Raw genomic sequence first — 17,579 nt, 5'->3', positions numbered from 1 at the left:
ATGCACTGTACTGGGTTTGTTTGTGTTTTTTTTTTTGTTTTTTTTTTTTTTTTTTTCCATGGGTTGTTTTTTTTGACCAAAAATTGAAGGGAAAAAAAACTGCCACAGTGCATGCTTGAGCAGTGCACACTACTGAAAAGTGGAGCTGGGCTGCCCAGAGCTGTGCTGCAGCTGCCAGAGAGGCTCTACACAGAAGAATTGCCTCAGCTGCAGCCCCAATGCTGGCCCCAGCCTCCCCAACCATACCTGGGGCAGCCTGCTGTGCACGAAAGCACATATGGCACAAGTGTTCCCTGGGGACAAGTAGTTGCGGCACAAGGTGTGCCATTGCTGCTTGTCCCTGTGGAACCAAATGTCCACACATGTCTAGATGTCCCCATAGAGTGCTAATACAGGCAGGATATTGCACCTCTCTTGTATCATCTCTCTTTCTTTAGAGTAGGTATAGACATAAAGATATAAGAGAAGGAAATTCTGTGCAGAACCCCACAAATGTAGTGTTACATAACTCAGGGGCAGGCAGTTATTTTGGGTGGAGGGCTGCTTACCCAGTTTTGGCAAGCTGTCAAGGGCCACATGGGTTGCCCCACCTCTTGACAGGTCCCCCGCCCCCTGGTCACCATCTTGGGAACAGTGCCCCAATGTTTTGGGACCAATGTCCCAGGGCTAACACCGGTGGGGCCCAGAGCGGGGCACAGGCTGGCAGGGGTCTGTGGAGCCAGGTTGGGCTGCACCAGCAGGGATAGGGGAGAGCTGGCTTGGTTCCATAGAGCCCCTGTTGGCTGGGACCCTGTACTCCTGCCACCCTGCTCTGGGCCCCACCAGCGCTAGCCCCAGGATACTGGTGTGGGCCCCATACACCCACCCACTCACTCCCAGTGCCCCCCAGCCCCGTGGTATGGGGGGGGGGGCAGCGTGCAGCCCTGAACCTCTGCTCCGCAGCAGGGAACAAGCTGGTGCTGAGTGCAGGGGAAAAGTGGCCCCTCCCCCACCCTGTGGCTGGTGCTCCCTGCTGCAGCTGCTTGCAACCCATGCGGGGCTGTCCTGAGCAGGCATAGGCAGCCCTATAGGGGCTGTGAGCAGCTGCAGTGTGGGACGCTTACCACAGGGTGGGTGAGGGGCCACTTTTCCTGCGCTCAGCACCAGCTTGTAACCCGCCCTCACTGCCAGCTTGGGCCCCATGCTGGCTCCAGGCTCACCTGTTGGGGTTGCACTGTGGTAGCAGCAGCTGCGGGCCTCCCGGCTTGCCATGCTGGGCAGTGTTTGTTACTGCTGCCTCTGGGCTGCCCAGCATGCGAGCTTCCCCTGGGTCCCACTGCCCCTGGTTCATGTCATTTTTGATAGGAACCAAAGAGAGAGAAATATTAATTTTCTAAATTTTTTTTAGGGGCCCCACAGGCTGCATAGAATGGCTTCAGCCCACGGTCCAAATTTGAGCACCCCTGACTTATCTGTTGCCTTCTCCTGCCTCTTCACTTTCCAGTCAGGTCCTTTACCACAGTAGCAGTTACATAAAATATGCCATGACATATCTGCTGCCTCCTTCCCCCAGAGGATACTGAATTCAGGACTGCTGTAGAAAATGGAAGTACATGGCTTGTCTTTACCTCTCTCTTAAAGAACTTTGAGTGTATAGGGAATGACAGTTGAAACCTCAGGAAAGCTGTGGCATCTCTGTTGTTCTATATATATGCATACCTCTAGTTGTGGGGTGTGTGTGTGCGTGTGTATATATATATGCAACTGTGCCCACTAGAATGTATAGATTTGTTTCACAAAATAGAAAATGGGGATGACAGCATTGCAAAAGGAGTTCTGGAGCTTGAGAAGCAGAAGGTGTGAAGAGGGGATGGAACTTCAGGCTTGGCAATTGAACTATTTTACAAAGGCAGGGTTTAAAACAAAAGGAGCTTGTCTACATGAGATGCTTAACTGCACAGTAGCATAGTTTACTGCATAGTAAGCACACACGTCTACACACGCAAATGTTGACTACGCAGCAAAAATACTTACTTGTGAGTAAATTTATTAGCTGCAAATGCAGGTAGAAAGTTTGCTCATGACTAGTTACTGCACAGTTACACACATGTAGATGTGACCCAGAAGCAAGTTTGCTCCCGAGTCAGCCCTGCCATTAGGAGGCAAGCCTAAGACTAGCCCCATGGCTATTTGCTGGGAGCCTCTCCTGCCCCAGGGCTGGGTTACCTGTATGGCAGTCCCTGCCTCAGGCCTTTAAAAGCCCGCGGACACTCAGAGCCCTGGGGCACACCAGCAGGAAGCCTGAAGCAACCCCAGGCCTGTGTGTCACCCCGAGCAGGCCAGAGGCCAGCTGCCCTAGCCTGCCTGCACCCTGGTGCCACTGCCTGGCACTGCTTCTGCGCAGCTGCCAAGCTCATACTGTCCAAGCCTGCAGGGTGCTATGGGCTGCTTCAGGTTCCAGCCAGGCCCAGCTGAAGGCAGCTTCTGGCTGCCAGGGCCAGCTCCACCTGCCCCCAGGCTCTGGTCATCACCAGTGATCCTGGTTTTCTCTGATTTTTAAAAAAAATCCCCACTTTTCAGTTATAAAAAGTAACCCTAAATCCACATTTTGCCATGATTAAAATGAAATGCCACTACAGATAGATAAATAGATTATATCTATATATGTATATATCTAGATCTATATAGATATCTATCTATAAGTGGTGTTTAATATAAATCACAGAAAAATGTGGATTTGGGGGTAGAAGCTGGAGCAGCCATAGCATGGGGAGGCAAAGGCTGTCAGGAGAGCACTTCTGCATGCTGTCCCTATGCTGCACATGCTGCTTATGGCCAGAGAAGTGGCTGGCCAGAAAGCAGAGTGCGGGGCTGCCAGATGCTAGCAGTTGCAGCTGGAGCCTGGAGCTTCCCCATTTGGCAGCAAGGGCCCATTGCAGAGCCCCAGGAAGTGTGAGAAGATTGGCAACATATGTACTCCCGCTTCTCTGCACATGTAGATGCTTGCTGGGGACTCTTTACTCACAAGTAATTTACTTGCGAGTAAATTGGTGCCACATCAAATGCACATGTAGACACACTCAAGGTGAATTAATTTGCCAGTGTTCACCTAGCAGACAAACCAGGAATAGAACCCATTATTCTAGGGTCCTAGTCTAGTATTCAAAGCAGCTGGCTATGCCTCTGCTTCAGGGACTAGTATTACACTTGCTGGCATTCTCTTGAACTAGATTTTTCATGCATGGTTAGTACTTCATTTTCTTCATATTTCTGGGTGTCTAAAAGAAGATCCTAGGATCTGGACTTTCAGAAGTGCTGAACTTCCACAGATGAAGTCAATGAAAACTATGCCTTGAACAGACACAACATTACATAATATTAAGTACTCAAAATAATCCAGTTTTAGGGACTCGTTGCACCTTACAGTGTGAGCTGCACCAATGTTGGTTGATGTTAGTGGCAGCTAAAATTTAGAACAATCACACTTCCAGTGAACAGAGGCTTGGAGGACTGAAAAGCAAGGATCTCCTCACTCTCCCATTCCCAACTTCTCTCCTTCCCGCTGGGGCTCCTCCCTCTGCCCATCTCCCCCCATCGACTTGTTGCCCCCACTGTCTACCCTGGGAGGAGACAGGGAAGGGTTAACCTGCCTGTTCAGCCACCTCTGCTGTGCTGCTGTTCTTCTGGCTGAGCCCAGCCCAGACAGCAGAAAGGACAAAGGTTGTGGCCAGACAGGCACATTAACCCTTCCCTGCCTGCTCCTCTGGGAAAGCCAGTGCAGGCAGTCACAGGGAAGCGTGGAAGGGAGGGTGGGCAGTAAGTGGGGCTCTGGGGTTTTGGGGGGGGGAGGGCAGGGAGCCCAATTCAGACCAGAGGGGGGAAAGGGGATAGTGGGATATTTACACTAAGGTGTAGCCTACTCTAAAGTCTAACCTTCATGTAACACAAGCTGGGTAACATGAATCAGAGATAATCCTGTCATGGAGTGGCATAACTTTGAGCCAAGTAAAGAGCACTTCAAACTCATTTTAGGTGTTAATGTGTAGAAATTCAAGGTGTTAAGAGCTCCAGGAGCCACCCAAAATTACCATGTAATAAGGCCTTTAGACCCAAATTAGTCCCACTTCATATATCTTGACCTCTCTGCTTCAGTTCTCATCTGCAAAATGGATAACTTCACTTTCCTTCCTTACCTCATGGCCACATGGTAAAGAGAGTTAATGTTCCTGAAACACTCTAGAGATGCTACCAGATTTACTTGAATATAAGTTGACCCCTCCTGCCAGTCAGCATGAAGAAAAAGGCCAATCTGTGTATTCACATACAAAATGGAGGGTGGATCAGGTAGCTGCTGTGTCTTGGACTCTGGCCCTAAATCCAAATCCAATTGTTCCTGTATAATATGTATTATATTTCTAATCTGTGCTATATGACGCAGAATTGCCAACCAAAAGAATTAGAAAAGCATTCATTCCCCAGGGTTGGCTTAAAAATCATGAAATTTTTCTTGTAAATGATAAACTTGAAATTCTTTTATATTTGTTAGGGTTTGGGTCATACTTCATAACTTTCCTTCTGCTAGAACCTTATCTTTCCTTTTTTAATTAAAGCTTAGCATCTCACAATTCCAGGTGCTTGATCTCTAATGGAAAAACAACCCAAATTTCATGAGACTCATACTAAAAGCCATTGTTATAAAAAACCTTTATTATGTTAACACTGACAGCAGTTTCTGATGGGGGGGGGCTTATTAAATAGAGGTAAGTGAATTACAAGCGATTCATATGACTTCTTTTCATGCCCTATTCCCTTACAAATGCAATTTTGCAATAAGTAAATATGCCAGTAGGTGGCACTTAAGAATATCTAACTTTGCTTATGGGTTTTGTAGAATCAAAGAAGTTTGCAGCTTGTGCACTTCAAATTGCTGCTTTTGTGCAGGTTTATGCATCCATTTTTAGCTGTGGAAAGGGATAATACAACATATTTCATGTACTTAGTTTTGCTGTTCCCCACTGTGAACACCAATGCCAGGACTATTCATCCTGCTGTACTGTGCAATGGATGCAGTGGCATACATGTATACTTGAATTATTTGTTTCTGAGTCTGCTGTATCTTCTGGGACCTTGAGAATTAAAAAAGCGGTCATGCTATAAATCCTGGTGAGAAGACGGTTTGTTGCTGTTTACTAAAAATATAAACTTAATTTTTGGGGGGCAGGGAGGGGAGGGGACTTACTGATGCCTATTCTATATGTTCTATAAATCTGAGTATCTCAGGTTTATAGAAGTATGCCATAATACCTGAGATACTCTATGCTTTCATCTGCTCCTTTAAGATATGTTGAGCCTGCTCCTTTCCAAAATCCCTTTCTTTCCTTTCCACTTATTTCAAAGTAAGCTGATTTATGTGAGGGAGGTTGAAGCTATAGTTTCCTGATGTTTAAAGAGTTTTAAAAAAAAATCTATATTCCAAAAGGTGAATCAATTCAAGTAATAATGAAAGATGTGCAGCAAAAGTAGTTCTTCCTTTTAGGCAGTTGGTTAATCACAAATAGATAGGTGAATCTGTAAATCCATAAGCAATTTTCTCTGTATTTTTTTTTTTTTACAATAAATTGCTCTTCTGTGTGCTGCAAGTTGGTTATTTCATTTAACTGATTTTGAATTACCTCAGAGTACTTTTAGAAAAACAGTTTTATAAAAAAACCTTCAATGTTTTCATCTTGGGATGGCCTATGGATGTTGCATATTTCTGCAAGTCAAGAAAATATAAATGGCTATGTTTTAAATCTTTACAGCTGTATACACTTGGTCATATTTTCAAGGAGAATGACCAGAAATAACTTGGCTTTTGCAGCCTAATATGAGATCGTCTCTTAAATATAATCTTCCCTGATTCTTCATTCTAAAACCTTAGAAAACTGTAATGTTGTCTTGTCATAAACTTCTCAAACTTTGTTAAAGGATTGTTTGGGAATTCTGGAGCACTTTAGTTTGAAGTCTGATAACCCACTAACAGGTAAAGGGACGTTGAATCTTCAGTAATGTGACTAAGAAACATTTTGAATAAAGAGCATCTTTAAAGTCAGTACAGTTCAAATAATCCCTTCCTTTCTCAGTTATTCAAATTTATCCCTGTTAATTTTTTCCACTGTTTCTTCTGATATCACATAGTCTTTCAAACTCAACAAGACTCAATTTTTAGGCATCTTTCAGGCTTCCTTTTGGGGAGAATATGAAATATAAAAAGAGGTCTCTGATTTGTCAAAGTAGCTAAAAATATGCCGAGTATTTTCTTAAAAAAATAAGCTCATCCACAAATCTTATTGTAGACTTCAAAAGTGCTTCTACTTCAGTACTAAGAACTTTTTCTGATGTCATAGTCTGTTGTGGGATTGGACATTCTTACCTACTCCATTATTAATTTAGGTTTTACCAGGCATTGGCAAGATTTGAAGTATAACTGTTTATTATTCTAAAAGTGACCTGAACAACTGTTTCAAATATACAGAAAAGCAGTAGCAACAACAGCAATAATAATCCATCTTAATCCCAAATGAATTCCAAGTGGAAGGATTTTCATGCAAATTCACTTGCAAAAAGGAAAGGGTTTTTGTTTTTTTACATCTTCCACAGTTTGGGATATTCTGTATTCCCTGCAGGGCTAATGGTATTACTAATTGCTGTACCAGATACTGTTGCTCCTAGATTTTCATTTATTTCCTATTATGGTTATATTTTCAATAATATTTATTTAAAAAAAAAAAAAACCAAGACACAAAAAAAACAAAGTTTGCCACCCATCCCAAAATATATACTCACTGTTCATAGCTACATTTCATGTAGGAGCAGACTAAGGTTTAAGGGCCTCTCTACATGTGCAGGTAAAATTGAAATAGATTCTGATGCACAATCCACACAATCACATTTGTTGCTATGCCACATGTGCACGGCAGGGAGCTCTACTGTAGGATTGCAAGTTAGAGCCCATTGTGCTATGTTGGTGCAGGGGAACCCCAGGATCACAATCCCAGGCTCCCCCTGCACCAGCAAATAAAAACTCCTGTGGTTGGGAGCCTCCCCAGGTGACAGGGCTCACAGCCATGGGGACTAACTAGGCATCCCTGTGGCTAGAAGACTGCAGCTGATGAGATCTCCTAGTCCCAGAGGCACTCCACAGACCCCTATGGCTGGGGAACTGTAGCTGATACAGTCTCCCAGCTGTGAGGGCATTGCACTTACCTTCATCAACTGATGGGGCTCCTAGCCATGAGGGAGAGGGGGAGGCTGGGAGCCAGAATCAGCTCAACTGGGAGCCTTCTCAATTGGGCGCTCTGATCAGCTGATGGAAATGTCAGTCACATGGGCCCCTGGCCACATGTTCAATTAATGGCATGATAGGAAGCAGATACAAATTTATTACACATATTTTATGAAATAACTTTGCAATTTATTCCTCCTTTTTAACATGTCATTAATTGGTTGAATGTGTGGCTGGGTGACCCCTTAAGATGTGATTAACTGGTTAATCATGTTGTAAGTGTAATAAATAGATGGGGCCTAAGCAATATAAAACTATGTCTAGGCTATAGCTTCTGAAGTAATTTCAGAATATGCCTGTATTTAAAAAAAAAAAAAAAATGATTTCATAGCTTCACGGTTTCAAAGAATAGCATGATACCATTATAAATGATGTAGTATCACCTGAGTCTTCAGATAGGCATCTCAATGGCTAAGTCAGTAGACCCTTACCAGAAGTATTGTTTCAGGCTATGTACTATAAATCTGGTAGATGAGGGAGCAGCTGTCAATAGAGACCCAAAAGAGGACAATGTGCATAACAAGAGGAAAGTGAATTTCTTAGGATACTCATGATGTATGGAAATCACTAAAGCAAGAATGGGGGAGGTCTACAAAGTATGGTGCTGATTTTTGAGAGGTGTTCAGCAGCCAAAACTACAGCTGACATGAACAATGGCTTTAGTGTTTCAGACCTCTGAAAATCAGAATATGCAAGATTTATTTATACAGTATAAAATATGTGGCGTCTTATATGTTGTTTTTATGTATATAGTGCCTTGCTGTTGCTTGAAGGTGATTTTTGTTCTTCTGACACTTTCAGTGACCACCTAACTTTTGGCACTTTTAGTATTCTGATTTATTTGTTTGTAAATACAAAGCATCTCATCTAACTACCCCTGAAATTGGTCAATAGGCTTCTACTGACTTCAAAACCAATTGATTCATGACTATAGAACATAGTGCTAAAGTAATGGAGCCTTGTAACTTGTGGCTATCACTTTCTAATCAGGTCCTTTACCACAGTAGCAGTTACATAAAATATTGTGCATTAATGCTTAGTGCTGTTTTAACTACATGCTGTTGATCAGATAGCTAATGAAGAATGTTTCTGATAGTAAAATTCTCATTGCATTTTTTCTTATATAGTTATAATATAGCTTATTACAGTGTTGTTAATTGATATCCCTAATTCTTTATTTAGAATTATTTTTCTCAGAGGCAGTTTTCTTAGGCTTATATCAGCCCTTCATCCCAAGTGCAAGGTGGCCCACTTTCAATACCAAAAATGGGCTGTCAGGGAAGAGGTTTGCAAGGTTTCCAAGAGGAAGGTGATGGGGAGCTCCCTCATAGTTGTTAGGGGCTGGAAGGGACCTTGCAGATCATTGGCTCCATCCCTACTGCACTTGGGCAGGAAAGACTGCTGGGATCAGATGACCCCAGCAAGCTGGGCATCAAGATGCCTTTTGAAGATCAACAAGGTGGATGACTGTACCACTTTGTGGGGGCTATGTTCCAAAGTTTTGGCCCTCGACTTGTAAAGAAGTTTTTCCTTACGTCTAGCCTACAGCAATCCTCAATCAGCTAAAGGAACAGTGTTCCAGGTGAGGCTTGAACTCACAACCTCAACATGGCTCTGCTGTACTGCTGTATAAGTACCATGGACTAACCAATTGCACCACTGGAGCTGTTGATCAGAGCTGTTTCCACCTGGCTTCTATTCTGGGAAGTTGGGAACTTTGTGCCTAGCAACCTTTCCTGGTTTTCATGTGGGTGCTGCAGGGCAAGGCGCTTTAAGATGCTGGGGTATTGGAGGTATCTGCCTGATCCTAGGATATCAGTGTGCATATTTTGATGTCCATGGTCTGGATACTGATGCTGACAATTAGCTGATTGTCAGCACTGACATATGCATTCAATTTTTGGCACAACACGCACAAGCCACAAAGATGTTCTACGCATTTTGTAGAATATCTTTGTGATTGGTTTGCTACTTTATAGTGTGATAAATCAGCTGCACATGTAACACGTTATTTTTTACGGTGTGATTTAATAAATTAATTTTACCTTAACTGTAATGTGTTCCAGGGACCTTAGACATCAAAGTGTGTTTTAGAATCTGTGTGTGATCCTATTGACTCTTGCTTGACTTCCTGAAAAATAAAACAAATAATCCATCTATTTTTGTAATGTGCCTTAATTTTAAGCTTTAAAAATGTGAAAAATAATCTTTTGCATGACTTTTCAGAAAGTGACATAGGGTAGATTAGGATTGCATTTAAACATCTAAGTAATATTTGAATGGAATAAGGTTTCATAAAAAATGGTATGGATTGCAGCGCCACTTTCCTTGACTTTTGACTGTTAAGAAGCATTTATTCCAGGGAGGGTGACAAATTGGGGCCAGTAGAGATTATGTACAGGTTGGCCTGAAGATCTGGGCCTCATGGACAAGGCCTGGGCTCATGGCCTTCAAGGTCTGCCCGTACACACTAGACAAAAAACAAAGACAAAGAACAAAAGGAGTATTTGCATATATACATATATACAATTCTGCCAGTGGGGACACCCTGGGAGGCCTCAGGGCATTAGGGGTCGGCCCTCATGAACAAAGCCCAAGGTCTCAGCTCGCTGGATGTGCTGGATGTAGGCCTGCACTAGCAGGCGGAAGAGCTGCAGGGCATCGTCCATCCCGGTCCTGGTGAGCTGGTTTCACCGACTCTTCAGGATGGCCATCTTGACCTGACCCACCAGGAAGTTGACCAGGCTGACTGCAGCCCACTTGGCCGCCTGGTACGGGAAGGTGTCCTCTGAGAAGTCCTGGCCCAGTGTCAGCAGCAGCGCTTCAAGGGCGGCAAAGAGCGGCTGCAGCTGGGGCCAGTCAAGGAAGGCATGAAAAATGTCCTCTTCTATCACTCCACACATCACACTTAAAAAGATACTGTTTTCCTTTTAATAATGATACATCCACAGTCTTTCCATTAAAGAAGATGCTACAAACAGTGTAGATACTACTATAAATTTGTTATTATGGAAATTACTGGAGATTACAATTTAGAAAAGCACTAAATTTGATGTTTTATGTGTTATAATCTGCTTCTTGTAATATTGTACTTTAACAGTCAGCAGTGGATGTAATAGTACAAGTGGGGAGAATATGAAGGTTGTTTGAATGGTAGCTGGATCTGAACATTATTTCAGTCTGAAAAATCTACAATTAAATTATAGAAAAATGCTTCTAGTGATGGAGAGATTAAAGATTGATTTCGTCTAATGGGTACTCTTTCTTAGTCTCCTTGGAGGAATCATTTTATTCCATATTACCTATTTCTTATAATATGGACTCAGACTTGATTTAATGCTTATGAGCAAATGAGTTTGGTGATATAATTCCTGTCTCTACTTAAGTACTAAATCACTGCAAAGTCTTGCAAAGAGATAGTCTCTATAGAAGATTACCCATAAGAAAATCAGGGAAGGTGCAAATCCTAGGTTTCATAGAAAAGCGGAAAATGCTTGTATTTTTCCTGTGTTTTTTAATATACTTTGGTATCCCTGCTTTAAAGTCACCCTACTATACTTTACATTCTGTAAAGTGACTGTTTACTCTGACTCTACACTGTTGCTCATGATTATGGGCTAGTCAGTTGCTAGGATGATGCCTCTTCCAATTCTTCCTTTTCTCTGCTTTCTCTCCCTTCTCCCTGGCCCACCCCCACCACTTCTTTCTTCTTTCCTACCTTCCCTGTGTTTTGTATGTATTGTTTCATTATGTCCTTTAAAAATGTATCTTTTTTTGCCTCCTAACCCTTTCTTGGTGTATGCTTTTCTTACTGTCTCCTAGTCCAGCCAAAGCACAAGCAATTATGGAAAGATTGAAAATTGTGGAAAAATTGTGCTATGATTCAAAAGAACACATGGATGACTTCTTTAGGGAGCATTCACTTGCAGACACAGCTAAGCTATTTTGCCTTTCAGGGAAGGTGTGTGCAGAGGAAGAGTAAATCCCACTCCTGAGCTTGCTGTCTGGGTTTGTGAAAGTTGGCAAATGGTTACCTGTTTCCTCCCCTAGAATGCCCTATAGTAGCAGAGCCAACTGATTTTTCTCTCATGGCTTGTGTGGCACTGAATTTGTATGAGCACTATTCACTATGCTGCTGCTCCTCCTGCATGCTTCAAATTCTCATCGTCACCTGAGTCCCTGTTGCTCAGCTTACACAGGTGACAAGGAAGGAGATGAACAAGCCAATACATCACAACTACATGTGGCCAATAGAGCTGTAAATTATCTGTTCTGATGGATAATTACCTTCTAGACAGCATTCAGAAGTTTTTATCTTTCATTTAGTAGGGCCCCAGATGTCCTAGGTCTTAGTCTTATGTAGCTTGGGTGTGCACAGGGTATGTACCCCGTCCTCCCACTTCTCCAAATTGAAGGGGGTTGTCAGCAGGCAGAGGTGCTGTGGGAGGGAACTGTCCACCACACTTAGTTTTCCCTAAGTTCCCTATAGAGTCAGGCCAGGACCCCACTGTTTAACTATATACAGATTTGTTAATATACCGGTAACAATATTTACAAACTCATGAGAGAAAAAGGGTAAATGTATACAATATTCACTAAGTACTGTTATGCTGTACAATCAAAGGCCCCAGGGGTCTTCCACCTCAAGGGCAAGGGTTCCTATGCAGGTAAGCAGCTGTCTGCAACAGGCAAGTACAACAAAGGCAGAATAACAACAGGTATCAACAGGTAAGATCAGGCAAAAGCAGAAACAATAAGTAGATACAGATAAACCTCAAATAGATGATGAAACCCAGGTCGCATTAAAGGATAACAATATATGTATATATGTATAACTATTTACAAAATATGAAATGCCAGTCCCATCCCCTGAACCCCTTTCACATGGCTGAGATCACTAGATGTTCCCCTAGGGTGCCAAGCCCTGGCACCACTCATAGTGGGGAGTAGGGGGAGGGTCCCAGTATCTCCTCAGCTCCAGATGGGCCTCCCCCCATCTCAGGGCTTCCTCCTCTGTGGGTACCCATTCCCCAGGTACTTATGAATCCAGGAAAGCAGACTGGGAGGGGCTCCCAGGGCCACAGGGTGCCTTGTTGGGGTCAACCAGGGCCCTGCCCTATGCCCTTTGTTGGGGCTTGGGCCATCTCATGTGGGTCCTGAAACCCAGGCTCCACCTTCTAGCCTTCATTGGGGCTTGGGCCACCTCATGCAGGTCCCAAAACCCAGGCTCCATGGGACATCCGTCATGCCATGTTGGTACCTCCTGGGTGCCCAGCCTCATGCCAGGGAGGGGTAGCAAACCCAAGCAGCTTGGCACTGCTCCCAAGGTTTGGGATGCTGTGCACTGCTGTGTGCACTGAGCCCTCAGCCACATGCCGAGGGTAGCAGACTCAAGCTGTCCAGTGTGGCTCCTAGAATCTAGTGGTCCCATGCACCACTCTGTGCACTAAATGTTCAGGGATCCGAGCTGCCTCCTGCAGCTCCCAGGGTCTGCCCCTTGCACCGCTCCGTGCACCACTGTGGCTGTAGCCAAAGCTGCTTGCTGCTCCAGTCCCACCAAGGGCTTCTTCCAGGGCTCTTCTGGGCTACTGCTTCCACCCGTTAGGCAGCTCTCCCCAGCTCTTCTTAGTCCTGCCTGCTTTTTTGTCCTCCCAATAGATCTGCCACATGGTGGGCACATAGCGTTTTTTTTTTTGGACGCAGATCCTCTGGAGTAAAGGTTTGCCTGCAGAACGCAGGCTTCAATCAGGTCTGGGAGGCCTTTGCCCCCCCCCCCCCAACTCCATGTAAGGGGTGGGGCCAGCCCTGCCCTTACCTGATTGGTGGATGGGCTTCACCAATCAAAATGAAGATTTTCTGAGCCCATTTGAGCTGGGATTCATTGGTGAATCCTCCACACTTATACAGTGTAGCCTCTGTCCTATCACCACCTTTGTAATCTGCAAAGGTGGTGATATGTGGAAAAAAAAGCAATACCCTGGTGGCTGCATCTGTACTGGGAGCAGCTCCTCCAGACAGCTGTGTATACTGGCTGTAGCCTGAGCCAGGGCTGGAGCTGGGATTGGCTTATGGGTAATATTTTGCCCACCCCTGATTGAGACTCAGGTGTTCAACTAGAATGAGTGTACATACATTCTCAACCACTGCATATGCTCAGTCTATTTGAGCACACTTGTATGCCCACACTGCAGGGGAAACAGAATCTCTATTTGCATATAAGGGCCAAAGGTACCACCTACGCAGCTAAACAACTGCCATTTTAGACACACAAACAGAAAGAAAATTCCACCCGAAGAGCATCACAGCAATTTGTATTATAATTGCTAATGTATGTCTGCAGGCACAATATTAGTCAAGGGGAATTATTTTTGTTCCCCCTTTGGGTTCTGTGTAACATCTAAGACCTGGTCTACATTAGGTGTAACAATGTACTACACTCATAAAGCTTTCTACCATGCATATTATTTATACTAGTGGCACTATGCTCCAGCTGGCATATTATTCCAGCACATATTGTCTTTCTGCCTTCCTCCAGCAAAATAAACTATACTGGCAAGACGGCAATTTTGCTAGTGTAATTGCATCTATGTGTATTTGTCAGTATAACTGTGGGTAAGGGGTTAAATTCTTTATCCTTTTGACTGGCATACCAATGCCATCAAAACTTTATAGTTTTGACAAAGACCTCATTGGCCAGATGCAATCTGGGGGTTTAAGAGAATTGTAGAATATTAGTAACCAGCGGATCAGAAGAGAAGCAGCTCTCTACCAAGGATTTATTTTGCTCTTTGAAGATAGTGATGGTTGCCCTCTATAATCATAAGAACAGTTATAAGTAAATGGTTGCAACACTACTATCCTTTGTAACCTCTTATGGTCTAGAAGATTTTTCTTCCACTCCCTTAAGCTATCATTCTGCTTCTTTGAAATTCCTCAGGGTTTTTCTCTTTCCCTTTTGCTTTAAATCACTGCACACTTCATATCAGGATTGACTTGATCCTGAGAGAAGGATTCATTTTACTTTTTTCAGCAACATATATTATTTATATTACATTTAAATTGTCCATAAATACTTTATTATTTTTGCTGTAACCATAAACAAAGTTAAACTCTTAGAAGTTTGTGAAAGTAGAAGAGGGACTATTTAGGCAATTTAGCAGAATGGAAGCTGTGCCCTTAATTCACACAGCAATAATACTGATGGTATTTGAGTGAGGACTGCACATTGCTTGGCTAGCCAAATGACCTCAGTTCATGTTAAATATTCCAGAAGCCACGTCATTCCTCACACAGCAAAAACTCCATGCTCCAGATGGAAGCCATTGGAGTTCTCAGTGCCTCTGTAGTTCTCACTGTTTTGTCTTAACATAATTTTGCCTTTTCTCATAATCCTTCCAGAAATTAAGTTTAATTGTGTGTGTGTGTGTGTGTGGTCTTTCAAGGCTGGTGGGGGCCATTTTTTACCTATATAGGGGTCTTTATCTGAATTAACTTTTCAGGCTCTGGACTTAAGTGGTGTTTTGTAGGGCTGTGCGAAGCTTCGGTCTCAATCAGGGAGCGGTGGCTGCATGGTGGGGGCTCTGCCAGGAGGCCTCAGAGTCCCCACATCCCCTGCTACAGCTGGTGAGTGTGGGGCTTTTTTATTTCTTTTTTTGAGTGCTGGGACAAGGCTGGGGCTGGACAGGGGATGAGGTCAGGCTGGGCAACCATAGGGGTTTCTCCTGTGGCTCCCCCCACCCAGGGAGAGGAAGGCACAGCTGGAGGAGCTGCAGGAGAACCTGCAGCCACCTGGCTGTACCTACCTCTCTCCCGCCAATCTGAATATCCGAATCAGCGCCGAATTAGCACCAAATCTCCAATTCTGATTTGGCCAAATTGAATGGAGACAGTGTTTTGAATCACCAAACCAAATCACTGTCCTCTAAACTGGCCGAATCTGAATCAAAATTGAATACTTCCCTATTCGCGCAGGCCTAGTGTCTTGTGTCTGTCTAGATATAATCACAGGATCTGCTCTCAAGGTACTACTGATGCTAAAGCCCTTTAGGACATTTTGGGTTTACACAAAATTCTTTACAGTGCATTAGACTAATCTACTGTGCAGTAAAATATCACTATCTACATACCTGTGTGCAGAACTTATTGAACAGTAAATTAGGCTAATGCACCACTTGCTAGTACCAACCAATACAGTCACTAGAATCTAGATTAACAGTGCATTAGCTACTGCACAGTAGCACATATGTAGATGCTGACATTCAAGGGGCCCACTGCTGTCTGGCTAAGCCCCAACATGGGGGGAGTTGTGCCAGCTACAGGAGCAGCTGTCTCCCTGCCATGTGAGGATGTAGAAGTGGACCCTACAGTACTTTGATGTACATTTAGATGTGCATTAATTGTACATGTAGATGTGCCCTTTAAGAATCAGCAAGCTCACTGTTAATTTATGATGTAATTACCTGCAGGACTGAGAGGCAGCAACAATATGGAGAGGAGTTACTGTTTCTCACTCACTGCCTATACATGTAGAACCCATTGAAAAAAAGAAAGCTGAAAGCTGTTTTCCTCTTATTGGCTAGGTGCAGATATTCAAAAAGCTTGAGGTAGAATTTAAGTTACATGATTTTCTCTAAGTGCCATAGTTTAGACTGGTAGCGAACAGAAGACACATTCGTCCTTTGATGCAGGGAAGCAACTCTTAGAGCAGGTTCTGCCATTTTTAAACAGGTCTGTGTGTGCTGAAGTTCTGTTTTGTTATGGGTATAGACCAGTTTCTGATTACTTATACCAGTAAAAGTGTAATGTCTGTCTGTACTTGGCCACTGACAGGAACTAATAGAGCTGATTTGAATATTTCATTTTACTTAGTTTTCTGTGTGCAGAACAATCTGGACTTTTGTGAATGTATCTGTTATTGATAATTATTAGCCAGATAGACTGGATAATTAATATTCAGCCTATAGATTATATGCAAGCTGTTGGCTTCTTTTATTTATTCTTTGAGATACATGCAATTCACAGGGTAATTTTTATTTTCTGATTGGGTTCCTGACATAGCCATTGCCCAAACATTTACATTAACAAGAGCTTCTCTGTAAATATTTGCAAATAGAAAATTAAAGGGTCATGGAGATATAGATGTTATTCTTGTATAGTTCTGTTAATTATTTATTGAGACAGAAATGTGCCTAATCAAGATTTTTGCTTTTCTTTTTTTTTTTTTTTTTGGAGGCTGCAGGTGATTGCCCTTGTCAGCATTCAATATTGTTTCTCTCTCATCTAATTTTTTTTGATTGAAGATACTGCAGTGACATGAGGAAGGTAAAATGCACTGACTGCCTGAGAGAAGTTCATCAGAAAAAGAGATAATAGAGATTCAATTTCCTTGACTTTTTGCTTTAAATGTAAGCATCTCTACAATTGAATTTGAGAAGAGTTTAGGCAATTTAGCAGATTGCCTAATTCCTTTTGGTGAAGCGGGATGTACACATGGGCATTTCAACTTTTGCTTATGGTTTTTAGGTTAGGGCCTTTTTCAGGTAGCAAAAACTGTGGTTCAGTTGAAAATTAAGTTTCACTAAAGTAGAAGAAACGTTTGATTTAATTAAGCAGAAAAAGTTTTGTTTCTTGTGCCTCATTTTTTTGAATTTTAAATCATTGTCAAAGGGTTGAGGATAAAGCCAAGAAACAATGTACATTGATGTGCTCTCTATTTTCTGCACATTCTCATTACCTTAAAACTTCCTTTGATCAAGTGTTGTATTCTATTCTCTAAGAGACCAATTTCAACTGTGCTAAGTCCACAATGGTATGATTCTATTTTGAAAGTAATATGTTATGGTGGACAGAATATAAATAAAGCACCATGAAGTTTTACTGATTTTTTTTGTTTCTCACTTTTCAGAGTGTCTAAATAGACTGGGTAACACACAATTATCTAGTGGGTGGTACTAGTAATAGAGTATTAACAGCATGTGGAAAATTCCACAATTTATTGAAGAGCAGACATGTAGAGGCTTTCTAGCTCTGAAAAGAAATAAAAATAAAATGTTAATACAGTGCTGTTTCCACTATTGAGAAACCTGTGTTTCATCTCCTACATTGATTAGCAACCATATAATTTAAGAGAGACAGATGTGGAGCTAAAGCCTGCTATCTGACGCACTGAGGTTTTAGCAGAGGATTGCTATCAATATGCATTGCTAGTTTTAGACTTCTATGAAATAAATACAATTCAACTTTTTGACTTGCTGTGACTGGACTTGAGGAGATTCAT

At 42.8% G+C, this 17,579-nt stretch overlaps 1 long non-coding RNA gene across 2 annotated transcripts in view; it reads left to right on the top strand.

Annotated features, from left to right (window-relative positions):
* Positions 1 to 17,160, top strand: part of LOC132250171 (uncharacterized) — a 28,678-nt gene extending 11,518 nt beyond the window's left edge. Inside the window, exons 3-4 of one of the 2 annotated variants that reach the window (XR_009461797.1) lie at positions 14,830 to 14,926; positions 16,542 to 17,160. This is a non-coding gene — a long non-coding RNA (uncharacterized LOC132250171). Of the gene's footprint in view, positions 1 to 14,802; positions 14,927 to 16,541 lie in introns of both variants that reach the window. The other variant, XR_009461798.1, reaches the window with a different exon arrangement.
* The last annotated feature ends 419 nt before the right edge of the window (positions 17,161 to 17,579 follow it).

Source organism: Alligator mississippiensis, chromosome 1 (assembly GCF_030867095.1).
Source record: "Alligator mississippiensis isolate rAllMis1 chromosome 1, rAllMis1, whole genome shotgun sequence".
NCBI lineage: Eukaryota > Metazoa > Chordata > Crocodylia > Alligatoridae > Alligator > Alligator mississippiensis.
The sequence above is the reverse complement of the archived record's forward strand: the minus strand, read 5'-3'. Positions and strand labels throughout refer to the sequence as shown.